At 42.7% G+C, this 13,435-nt stretch overlaps 2 pseudogenes across 2 annotated transcripts; both read left to right on the forward strand.

Annotated features, from left to right (window-relative positions):
• Nucleotides 1-8,403: 8,403 nt before the first annotated feature.
• LOC309831554 (ferritin heavy chain-like) lies at nt 8,404-9,213 on the forward strand (annotated as a pseudogene). The gene has a single exon. The product of its transcript is annotated as a ferritin heavy chain-like (transcript).
• Nucleotides 9,214-11,388: 2,175 nt separating this feature from the next.
• LOC309831555 (ferritin light chain-like) lies at nt 11,389-12,053 on the forward strand (annotated as a pseudogene). Its single transcript has 2 exons — nt 11,389-11,424; nt 11,531-12,053. The product of its transcript is annotated as a ferritin light chain-like (transcript).
• The last annotated feature ends 1,382 nt before the right edge of the window (nt 12,054-13,435 follow it).

Here is a 13,435-nt window from a genome sequence, read left to right on the forward strand (position 1 = left end):
ATTGTTAAAATTAAGAATCTAAAGTGAATTGAGGGCTTCCCTGGTGGTACAGTCGTTAAGAATCCACCTGTCAATGCAGGGGACATGGATTCAAGCCCTGGTCCAGGAAAATCCCACATGCCACAGAGCAATGAAGCCCACGAGCCACAACTACTGAGCCTGAGCTCTAGAGCCTGCGAGCCATAACTACTGAGCCTGCGTGCCTAGAGCCCGTGCTCCGCAATAAGAGAAGCCACGGCAATGAGAAGCCTTCGCACCACCACAAGAGAAGCCACCGCGATGAGCAGCCCACGCACCGCAACAAAGAGTAGACCCCACTCGCCGCAACTAGAGAAAGCCTGCACACAGTGCGGCCAAATAAATAAATAAATTTATTTTAAAAAAGTAAAGTGAATTGAGTTCTTGATATCTGATTGTATCAGCAACCCTTTGTAAAGAGTGAAATTTGGAGGAGGTGTGGGTAGGAGGTGGAGGATATCAAAAATAAAACTAGATAGTATCTTTTAAAACATTCCGTGATGTTTTCTGAAAAGTAAACTGGTAAACTGATTGGCACATATATGCATCCAAAATGGAACCCCAGTGTGCTGCTTCATTCACTCATTCTTTGTGTTGAATCTTCGAATTGTCTAATGCTTGACACGCTCTCTGTACCACAGCTCTGCAAAAGCCAGCATTCGTGCAATAGGCCTCACAATGGAGAGGCTTATGAAGCTGGTACTATTGTTACTGATCACAAGTTCATGTGCTGGATGCACAGTGAGGCCAAACAAGCCAGAACGTTGGAGTTTGGAGCAGAGAAATGTTTATGGCAGGGCCAAGCAAGGAGAATGGGCGGCTCGTGCTCAAAAGACCCAAACTCCCTTATGGTTTTCAGGGAGGAGTTTTTAAAGGCAACATTTGGGGTGAGGGCTGTAGGGTGTGTGACTTTCTTCTGATTGGTTGGTGGGGAGGTAACAGGGTGGTGCTCCAGGGAACTTGCGCTCAGCCTGAAGTTACCATCCTCCACCTGGATGGGGGCCTTAGTTCCTATAGAAGGACTCTATGTATATCCCTTGAGGAGGAACTAGGACTCTGCTTTCTCACTGTACTATTGTTTCTTGAGTGCTTTCCCTTTGTTTCTGCATTACATCACTTCCCTGATCAGTAACCGTTTGAATCTGCCCTTTGGAATTCGCAGAAAGTCTAGGGGGCTGAAGCCTCTTTCCTCCAAACAAGAAACTGGGGACACAGGAAGACTTTTGTGCCTGGGAGGGCCCCGCAGGGTCCTGCTTTAACATATTTATTCTTCCAAATTTAAAAGTGTTTTTATTTTTTTTTAATGATTTTTTTCTTGAGCATAAAAGTAATACATGATTGTTGTTTAATATTTAGAATATGAACAAAATACAAATCTCCTATAGTTCTACTGCTCAGAAATGGCCATGATTAACATTTTAGTGTATTTACCTTTAGCCTTTGTTTAGAAAGCATAGGTATGTTATTAGGGTTGAAATTCTATTGTTTATACTTTTTTTATACTAAAAATATCTGCCATAAGCTAACTGGATTACTTGTTTTGCAAGCCACAGAGCTATTAATGACTTGTTTCTTGTTTGTTTGTTTGTTTGTTTTGCCACACCACAAGACATGTGGGATCTTAGTTCCCTGACCAGGGATCAAACCCGTGCCGCCTGCAGTAGAAGCACAGAATCTTAACCACTGGACCACCGGGGAAGTCCCTGACTTATGTTGTTAAAAAGGAAATGACAGGCCCAAAATGGAGTCACTTGTGTTAAGCCCCATGTCAGCAAATCAAGACTCAATACCCAATCTAACTGTAGTTACGACCTCTTCCAGGAATGCATTCTGCACTGGTCAGTCGAATTTTCTGGTCAGCACCAATGAGGTAATCTTCCACATAGCCCCCTGCCATCCCAGTAGGTAGGTTATCTAAAACTGAAATAACCCACTCTTTTCCCCTTTCTGCCTATAAAAGCCTTCCATCTTGTACAACTCCTTGGAACTCCTTTTTATTTGTTAGATAGGATGCTGCCTGGTTCATGAATCCTTCAATAAAGTCAATTAGATCTTTAACTCAGTTGAATTCTGTTTTTTTAACAGTTTGAATTGATAAATTTTATATCAGTGTCTTCCTAGAGTAAAACACCTCGGAAAGCCATGTATTGACTTTATTGTAAACATTTTATTAATTACTTAGAATATTTCATGAGGTTTTGATTTTTCATTAAAAAAAAACAAAAATAATGCTGGCATAGTTTTTCCTACTATTTTTTTCCCCCCAAGATTTCCCCTTTGTAATGGTTAATAAGAAAAATGGTACTAATTTGCTGGCTGGTATTAACGTTAGGAAATGTTGGTTATTATCAGGGGCACAAGTTTAAACTCTCGTTACCTAAACAAAAATGTCCGCCAGGAAGGAGTTCTTTGTTTTTTTCATGCCTCGCCTTACTGCATTGCAGGTCTAATAGCTTTGCTTTTGTCTACCATCTGGTGGCCAGCTGAGAGATCCAGGAGAGAAACGCCTCTTCATTTTTTCTTTCTCAATTTCTGCTACAGTCGAGATAATGTCTTCCCTGCTCATTCTATCTGAACAATTTCTAATACTATATTCCAGAAGAAAATATTATGGGGAGACATCAAGTGAGTATACTTGAAACCAGTGGCGTGCTTACAATACTAGTGCAGTAGATTTCTTCCACCAGATGACCCCGTACCTCATTTTAAAAGATTTTCCCCATTAATAAGCAGAGAAGCATTTTCTAAACACAGTACTTAATAGTTGTTTGCAACATTATTAAAATGATTTTTATTGTGGCTTTCTTAAAAATGATGTCTTTTCTTGGAAACCTAATTTGCTACCATAGCTTTGAATTATCTGACATCTCCCAAATTACAGCTCTTGGTAGTAGGGATGAGGAAAAGGAAACCTGCTTAGTATTGTGCTTTTGCTTTATTTGCGTGGATTGCATTTCTTTGTTTTTTTTTTTCCAAAATAAAGGTGCTTTTAAAATTAGCAACAAAAATGACAATACTCATATTATATTCCTTAGTTCTGATGAACCAATGAGTTTGACACGAGATCTTTCATTTGCTAAACTTAGCTCTAAAGGAAACACCTGCAACTAAGATAAAACTGGTGTTCATGAGTGAAAGAAAGGTACTTCATGATGCGCCAGCAGAGAGTCCTACACAGCTGCGTCTTCTCTCTCGCACCGAGTCCTCTCCTAATAGCTCTTCAGGCACTGTCCCTCTGCCACTCTGTCTGTGCCTTTTTTTCTTGTGTCCCCATATCCTGACACCCCGATTTGTCACTCTCTGGACCCCTTTTAGCCACTTGCTGATGGATGACACTCGGTCAGCTACAAACCAGCCAGAATAGCTTAGAACTCTGCTCCCTACCTTCACAGAAGTTTTGGTTTCCATTTATTGGGAAATTGCAAAACAACAAAAAATACTATGAGTTCAATACTTTTAAACAAACTTGTATTTTATTTACCACTATAGCATCCACAAACTTTCAAAAAATAATAGTTCATAGATGTGCAAAACACACACGATGCTCAGGGTGCACAGGAATTATGGGACTCAGAGTAATTCTGCAGCCACAGAGCATTTAGACAATATTATTAACGTCTTTAGAACAAACAACCCTACCTGCTTCCCATTAAAATTCACGTTACGATTATAGGCAAATTTTGAAAAATAACTAAATCATCCACTTCTAAAAAGTGGTCCTGGACTTCCCCACAATGAATTCTTTTAGCACAAAATAACCAAAAAATTGCAGGTATGCCATACTCCGTCTGCCTTATAGCCTCTTGTGAAAAAAGAGCTGGGCCAGTCTGACTTCCCCAGAAGTTGAACTGGGTTTTAGGTGCAGATGTTCTTGAATGGAAGTATACACCATACATGCCAGGATAGAAAGCAAATTTTTCCCCAAAATATTGTTCTTCAGAAAAGAGAGTTGCCTTATATTTTTTTCTTTACTGTGTCCTTTTTGAGCAAAGTACTCTTCAGGAAGACACCATCTCTTGAAAGGACCTCAAGGGATGGCAGTTTTCTATCTTATGAAGGTCAGCTAGCAAAATCAGGGGGAAACGGTGAAAACATATGTATTAATTATTCCTGAGGTTATGACCACGGAGAACAAGCATTGGAGATCATAATTAGTAAGCTTCTTACAAAGGTATTAGAAAAAGGAATACAAGACCTATTCGCGGAGATGGTGAATACGCAAGGGAAAAAAAACACTTGTCCCAATGTTTAACAAATGGTTCCTGAGATGCAGTAAAATCTCCACTGTCAGCATCCTACTCAATTCAAAACCTGTTCTAGGGCTTCCCTGGTGGCGCAGTGGTTGAGAGTCCGCCTGCCGATGCAGGGGACACGGGTTCGTGCCCCGGTCCGGGAAGATCCCACATGCCGCGGAGCGGCTGGGCCCGTGAGCCATGGCCGCTGAGCCTGCGCGTCCGGAGCCTGTGCTCCGCAACGGGAGAGGCCACAACAGTGAGAGGGCCGCGTACCGCAAAAAAAAACACAAAAAAACAAAAAAACAAAAAACCTGTTCTATCTTAAATAACTAGAAGGGAACTGTTAGATGACTCAAAATGTTGTTCCAGTGATGAGAGAGACCCTGCTGTAGCAGATCCCTGTGAAGAATTTGACTAAAATTATTTGAGTGAAGAAAAAGTAACTTTTCTAAATTAATACCATTTTGTATAATTTTTGATATTAAATGCAAGTATTTAAATATCTAAATGAATAGATGGTTTAAATAAACTTTTAAATTGTTTCATTTACATCCATAAAAGTTCTACATTCAAGCTGCAGATTAACTAATGTAGACTTTGAAATAAATCAAGTTGGAAAAGGACACCAATGCTTGAGATATATGTGTGTGTGTACATATGTGTCCGTGTGTGTGTACGTTTATGGAGGAGTGACAAAAGCTCTTCTAGGTGATTCCAATCCTAGTGCTTCACCATTTCTCTTCCTATCCCTTTTTTTTTTTTTGACTTAAAATTTTTTTTAAATTTTGGAACTATTATAAATGCACAGGAAACAACAAAAGAATATACAGGGAGGTCCCAAACATCCTTCGTGAAGCCTCCCCCGTGTTAAGATCTTACATATATATAATACAATGTCAAAATCAGGAAACTGACATTGGTACAATGCACAGAACTTACTCAGACTTCACCAGTTATACAAGTACTGATTTGTGTTTGTGTGTTTGTAGTTCTATACAATTATAGCACATGTGTAGCTCCACATAACTATAACCACAATAAAGATTCATTGCCAACAACTACAGGCCAATGTCTCCCAAACTGTAAGAATTGCCTAGGTGCTTGTTTTAAAATACAGATTCCCAGACAGACCTCTGCCCAGAGATTCCCATTCCAGAACGCTGGGGTAGAGATGGGAATTTGCATCTTTAAGCACCCTAGATGATGCTTAAGATCAAGTAACTTTGAGAAACACTGGCCTGGAGCATTAAATGAAACAGTATAACGTGAATTGGTGGCAGTATTTCTTGCACATTATAAACCTGATTTCCTTCCTCTTCCACAAATATGGAAAGACATCCAGGCCTGGTCTCTCCCTGTCAGCACCTTTACTGTTTGCTTCCCACGTAGGGGCAGTGAAAGCCTGTTACCAAGACCGCCTTATAGGGGTCTGGGAGAGTCTGGAGTTAGTTCCCGGTTACTATCTAGCTGGTGAAGGTGGAACACTGCAGGGGTGAGCTATCCACCGGCCAGAGGCAGAGAATTGGCAGCAGACAAAGGGATTTAGGCAATCATGGAAACTGGAAGCAAACAGAAATAGCTTATAGGAATGGAATTCTCCGCAGAGATGGAGAGAGTTAGCATGGGAGAGCCTAGGTCTTAACTGCTCTACTGTACTTGGCCATTCAGGGAAAGGGCCTCAGTATTCTGACTCTCAGTTCTGGGGGACTAGAAAGATCCCCCTTGCCCCAGCAGCTTATTAGTACAGATTAAGAAAGCAGGGAGGTCAAGGCCTTAGGCAGCTGGACACTAGTTAATGTCCCCCTTCCCCCCACCCCCATCCTGAGTGGAGGGAGCTAGATCAGCCCCCTTTCATGGGAAAGGGCCTTGTCCACCTGGTTCTTGGGAGTGTCCAAAGAGCACAAAAGGGCAAAACTCATGGATTCTTGATGCTGGATAAGACCGATGTCATCTGAATCAAAAAAGGACCCCTTAGAAGTTAAATATGAACTCATGAATCACTAAACTCCAAGTTAATTATTTATTATAGTCAAGGATAGAGTCTATAGTAAAAGATGATCCTCTAGAGACTGCAGCCCCCGGACGACAACCCAACATACAAAAACATCCAAGGGATGGCAGTGAAAAGTGAAACTGCTCTGGTCAACACAGCAGAAAGCCCTGATCAAATGAAAGAAAAATTCAAGAACTTTCTCAGAATTTCCCTGTTTGGTAAGATCTTAAAATTAACACAGAGAGAAGGAAAATCTTCTAGGTTAGAAAAAAAATCCTCAGATATCTCTGAGCTGGCCAGTGGGTTCCCTCTAGCAGTGCTTACAAATTGCAGGTCATGACCCATTAGTGGATTGTGAGATCTTTTTTTATAAAGGAAATGAAAGAGAAAAATACTAGAATGCATTGCATGTAGAAAGAATAGTACTTCATGAGATTTTTTTTAAAGTAATATTTGTAAGCATGAGGGTATAATAGTTTGCATTGTGAATTGTGTTTATTGTGGCTCACAACAAAAAGTTAAAAATGGACTTCATAAAGGGTTGACTCCTGCAGTTCTGTCCCAGGGCAGTTTTAAGCATCCATTCAAACATTGCTTTGGGTATGAGTTCACATGGTCATTCTGTTTTGTTTTGTGTTTTTAATTTTTATTGGAGTATAGTTCCTTTATAATGTTGTATTAGTTTCTGCTGTACAGCAAAGTGAATCAGCAATACGTATACATTACCCCCTCGTTTTAGGATTTCCTTCCCATTTAGGTCACCACAGAGTATTGAGTAGAGTTCCCTGTGCTATACAGCAGGTTCTCATTAGTTATCTATTTTATACATAGTATCAGTAGTGTATATATGTCAATCCCCATATGTACACTAATATGTATAAAATAGATAACTAATAAGAACCTGCTGTATAGCACAGGGAACTCTACTTCGCTATACAGTAGAAACTAACACAACATTGTAAAACAACTATACCCGAATTTAAAACAAGACAAAACAAAACACTGACCATAAAAAGTGAATATTCTTGTCTATCTCTTTTTCCATAAGTGTTATCTAAAAATAAATTGAAATTTTTGAGAGAAAAAAAAAAAAGTGTATGTATGTCAATCCCAATCCCCCAAATTCATCCCACCGCCCCCCATTCTGCTTTTTAAGATTGTTTGCCTTTTCAATATTGAATACCGAGGACCAGACTCCATCTCACCTGTAAGTGTAAATCATTTATTGAAGCCAAAAAATGTAACATTCTATAAAGAAAGACTATTGACTGGTATTTACTGGATTAAAGATCTTGTTTCAGATTTTCTTTTTTATTTACTTGTTTTATTTGTTCACTTAATTTTAATCATTTTACTTATTTTATATATAATATAATTTAAATTTATTTATTTATTTATTTTGGCCACCCCCACATGGTTTGTGGGATCTTAGTTCCCAGACCAGGGATCAAACCTGGGCCCTCTGCAGTGAGAACTCGGAGTCCCAGCCACTGGACCGCCAGGGAATTCCCTAAATCTATTTGTTTTCATGAAATTGAATTGTTCCTTGGAATAACATGATACAATCTGAAGTATTTTTTAAAGGATAACAGGGACCATTAAAGCCTATATTTTCACTTTACCCTGACAATTATAAAAAACTGCAAAGATACTGACGGTACAACTGAAATATAATCCCTGCCTGAACTGAACTTGAATTTCTGATAAAGGTAGATCTTCTGGAGGGCCTGCCAAGCCAAATCTGACACCTTTAAAAATATCATCCGGGGCTTCCCTGGTGGCGCAGTGGTTGAGAATCCGCCTGCCAATGCAGGGGACACGGGTTCGAGCTCTGGTCCGGGAAGATCCCATATGCCGCGGAGCAACTAAGCCCACGCGCCACAACTACTGAGCCTATGCTTTAGAGCTCGCAAGCCACAACTACTGAGCCTGCATGCCACAAATACTGAAGCCCGCGTGCCTAGAGCCTGCGCACCACAAGAGAAGCCACTGCAACGAGAAGCCCGCGCACCACAACGAAGAGTAGCCCCCGCTCGCCGCAACTAGAGGAAGCCCACATGCAGCAATGAAGACCAAATGCAGCCATAAATAAATAAATAAACAAATTAAAAAAATATATATATATATATATATCACCTGGACAGTCCTCGCGGAGAGTCGCCGCGGTTTCTTGCTTCAACAGTGCTTGGACGGAACCCGGCGCTCTTCCCCAGCTCCGGCCTGCCGCTCAGAGCCAGCCCTCGCCACCACCTCACAGCGCCCTCCGACCGCCCCAAGGTCCCCGCCGCCGTTACAGCCTCGCAGCCACCGCCACCGTTTCACCTCAGCCGCCCGCCATGACGACCGCGTCCCCCTCGCAGGTGCGCCAGAACTACCACCAGGGCTCGGAGGCCGCCATCAGCCGCCAGATCAACCTGGAGCTCTATGCCTCCTACGTCTACCTGTCCATGTCGTACTATTTTGACCGCGATGATGTGGCTTTGAAGAACTTTGCCAAATACTTTCTTCACCAATCTTGTGAGGAGAGGGAACATGCTGAGAAACTGATGAAGCTGCAGAACCAACGGGGTGGCCGAATCTTCCTTCAGGATATCAAGAAACCAGACCGTGATGACTGGGAGAATGGGCTGAATGCAATGGGATGTGCGCTACACTTGGAAAAGTGTGAATCAGTCACTACTGGAACTGCACCAACTGGCCACGGAGAAAAATGACCCCCATTTGTGTGACTTCATTGAGACTCATTATCTGAATGAGCAGGTGAAATCCATTGAAGAATTGGGTGACCACGTAACCAACTTGCGCATGATGGGGGCCCCCGAATGTGGCATGGTACAGTATCCCTTTGACAAGCACACCCTGGGAAATAGTGATAATGAGAGCTAAGCCTTAGGCTGGCTTCCCGTAGCCACAGGGGTGACTTCCCTGGTCACCAAGGCAGTGCATGCATGTCTGGGTTACCTTTACCTTTTCTGTAAGTTGTACCAAAACATCTACAAGTCCTTTCCTTAGTACCATTCCTTCAAGTAAAGTAATTTGGTACCCCCCCCCAAAATATATATATATCATCTGGACTTCCCTGGTGGTCCAGTGGTTAGGACTCCACACTTTCACTGCAGGGGGCACAGGTTAAATCCCTGGTCAGGGAAGTTCCACATGCCACATGTTGAAGCCGGAAAAAAAACAAACAAAAAAAACACCTCACTAAAAAAAAATCATCCAACCTTTCAAAATTCTAAATGATTTCTTTAAAAGCTCTGCATTAGCCCTATTTCTTACCATCAGATTCTCTTCACATCTTCTTCATATCAATTTAGTAAGAGAATATAAACATCTACCTTGGACAGCACTCAGAGTTCCTGGTACAAACAGATGGAAAAGAGGAGTAACAGTAAAATAAACTTTTTTAAAAAGGTTCTGAAGAACCTAGGGGCAGGACAGGAATAAAGACGCAGATGTAGAGAATGGACTTGAGGACACGGGGAGGGGGAAGGGTAAGCTGGGATGACGTGAGACAGTGGCATGGACATACATACACTACCAAATGTAAAATAGATAGCTAGTGGGAAGCAGCCACATAGCACAGGGAGATCAGCTCGGTGTTTTGTGACCACCTAGAGGGGTGGGATAGGGAGGGTGGGAGGGAGATGCAAGAGGGAAGAGATATGGGGATATATGTATATATATAGCTGATTCACTTTATTATAAAGCAGAAATTAACACACCATTGTAGAGCAATTATACTCCAATAAAGATGTTAAAAAATTTTAATAAACTTTTTATTAAATCTAGTTTTGGAAATGATGTTGACTTCATATATGGATTAAGTTAGAAAAGTCTGAACATTAAAGTAACACTTAAAACACATTTTTAAGATAATTCACCTCTTCTCTTAATTACAGGGAAAGGCACTACTTCAATAAACATTTCTACTTTCACAGCCTACCTCTTGTATTTAGTCACAGTAAATTAATAATACATTAAATATAGCTATTGATCTTCTCTTGGTAGAACAACTCAACTTTTCAGATGCTTGTTATGACTCTCCATGGTCTTTGCTGGAGAGTGGTAAGATCCTATACAGCTGTGGTTACAAAAACTAACATCTACAGGACCTATCTAAAACTAGTTTATTTTCTATTATTTTTAGATGTTAAAATCTTCAGTGTCTGTCTTTGTGCTATTTTACTAGCACAAGGTCTGGCATATAATAGATACCCTATCAATAACTGTTGAATGAAAGAAAAGTATAACTTAACTCAGAAAATGGCTGATAAAGAAAGGACTGTGCTACTGGTCCAGCGCTGTTGAGGGAGAATGAACCAAGGCTGGAGAAGGGGGTCGGGACTGAGCAGGCAGGGTCTTGCAAACTTTTTTGAGGAGTATGACTGATACCTATAGTGGAAACCTACGAAGGTGTCAAGCAAGAAAGTGACGTGGTCAGAAGTGAAGTTTGATGGTCATTCTGGGTCTTGTGTGCAGAATGGAACGGATGGATGGCCGAGGCAGAGGGATACTAGTTAAGAGGCCACTGAGATTCAGATTCGAGGAGAAGGTGGCTTAGACCAGGAGAGTGGAGGGGAGGTGGAGAGAAGAGATTCAGTAGACCTTTGTAAAGCTGAGCTGAAGGAACTGGATGATTGCTTGGAGGAGGTGTGCAGGAAGGGAGAGTCAAGAATGAGATCCAGGGCTTCCCTGGTGGCACAGTGGTTAAGAATCATCCTGCCAGTGCAGGGGACACGGGTTCGAGCCCTGGTCCAGGAGGATCCCACGTGCCGCAGAGCGGCTGGGCCCGTGTGTCACAACTACTGAAGCCCGCGCGCCGTGCTCCGCAATAGGAGAAGTCACTACAATGAGAAGCCCGCGCACCGCAACGAAGACCCAACACAGCCAAAAATAAAAATTAAAAAAAAAAAAAAAAATGAGATCCAGGCAGTGCGCTCCGCTGTCCCACAGATCTGTCTCTTGCTTTGACAGTGTTTGGACGGAACAGACCCAGGGACGCCCCTTGCTCCAGCCTCCCACCAGCCTCCAACCTTTATTTTCCAGTCGCAGCCTTTGGAATCAGCCACTCAGCTATTATTGGCCTCCGGGACGAGCCAACACCATTTTCTGAGCTTAGCTCCTTATTACCAATTAACCATGAGCTCCCAGATTCGTCAGAATTGTTCTACCGACGTGCTGTAGAGCACAGGGAACTCCACTTCATTGTACAGTAGAAACTAACACAACATTGTAAAACAACTATACCCTAAAAAAAAAAAAAAAGAACTGTTCTACCAAGGTGGAGGCCGTCAGCAACTGCCCGGTCAACATGCATCTGTGGGACTCCCGCACCTACCTCTCCCTGGGCTTCTATTTCCATGGCGACAATGTGGCTCTGGAGGGCGTGGGCCACTGTTTCCACGAACTGGCCGAGGAGAAGCGCGAGGGTGCACAGCATCTCTTAAAAATGAAAAACCAGTGCGATGGTCGCGCCCTCTTCCAGGTCTTGTAGAATACTCACCAAGATGAGGGGGCTAAAACCCAGGACACTATGGAAGCCACCATTTTCATGGAAAAGAACCAGACCCAGGCACTTTTGGATCTGCATGCCCTGAGTTCTGCCCATGCAGACCCCCACCTCTGTGACTTCCTGGAGAACCACTTCCTGGATGAGCAGGTGAAACTCATCAAGAAGATGGGTGACCACCTGCCCGATCTCCGCAGGCTGGCTGGTCCCCAGGCTGGGCTGGGCGAGTCTCTCTTCGAAAGGCTCACCCTCCAGCATGACTAGGAGCCTCCGGAGCCCAGCAGCCTTTGAGGAACCCCTCTGGTGTCGGGGCTTCTGCCTGAAGTCCCTCTCTGCATCCACTAGGCAGCTTTTTTGTTTTTTTTTAATTTATTTAATTTATTTTTGGCTGCATTGGGTCTTCATCGCTGCTCGTGGGCTTTCTCTAGTTGCGGCGAGCGGGGGCTACTCTTCGTTGCGGTGCGCGGGCTTCTCATTGCAGTGGCTTCTCCTGTTGCGGAGCACGGGCTCTAGGCTCGCAGGCTCAGTAGTTGTGGCTCGCAGGGTCTAGAGCGCAGGCTCAGTTGTTGCGGTGCGTGGGCTTAGCTGCTCTGAGGCATGTGGGATCGTCCCAGACCAGGGCTCGAACCTGTGTCGTCTGCATTGGCAGGCGGATTCTTAACCACTGCGCCACCAGGGAAGCCCTAGGCAGCTTTTTCATCACCCTGGAGCCCTCTCTCAAGCCTTGGACCAAAATGGAAACAATAGCTTTCTGCAGAAAAGAAAAAAAAAAGAGACCCAAGTTTCTGGCAGGGACCCTAGGGAGGGTGGTCACGCCATCACAGGGAGAGAAGATTTAGCAAGAAAGAAGCCAGTTCCATGTGGGACATGTTAGATCTGAGGCCCCTCTTATAGGAGAGTCCAACAAAGGTATGCTAGCATCAATTTTAAATTTAGGTTTGAAGGATTAGGATTGAAATGTATCTTTTAGAATTTTAATCCAGATCAGTGTTTTAAGTTAGTTACATATACTAAAAAATCAAGGTAAAGGTTGACTATAGCTAAGATCAAAGGCCTATTCTCTCTTGATTTTCTTACAGTTTGATATACTATTGCTTCTCAGAAAATCAGATGGCTTGGGGTCCCTGGCGGTCCAGTGGTTAGGACTCGGTGCTTTCACTGCCAGGGCCCAGGTTCAATCCCTGGTTGGGGATCCCGCAAACCGCGCAGCGGAGCCAAAGAAGAAAAAAAAAAAAAAGAAAATCAAATGTCTATAAAAGGTATTTAAATTTTCTGATATTTAAATGCTGCTAATATTATTTTGGGCACTAGAGTTATTTAATGGATTAGGAAGAAAAATAGCATAATCTTTGTTGAGTTTCTGCTCCAAGTGAAGCACATTAGCAGACTGCTCCTACTGATTCTTATGTAAGAAAAGGTATCTTAAACACCTCAGCATGTCAGCCTTCATAAGCCCATGCGGCAGAAACTCTGAACTTCAAGTCTCCCTCTTCCTAGTCACGAAAGGAGGGAATTTTAAGGGACATTTGGTGAGGTTACTTAGAGCAGCAATTGACAGGGTGGACTCTTAGGTCCAACTCCAGGCCTCGTATCTTGCTAGTAATATGATCTCAAGTTATTTTCATTTTATCTTTTATAGCTGCCTCCTCTGTAAAATAGGATAACAGTACCTTCCTC

Source organism: Grampus griseus (genome assembly GCF_964374135.1).
Source record: "Grampus griseus genome assembly, chromosome: 13".
NCBI classification, from domain to species: Eukaryota; Metazoa; Chordata; class Mammalia; order Artiodactyla; family Delphinidae; genus Grampus; species Grampus griseus.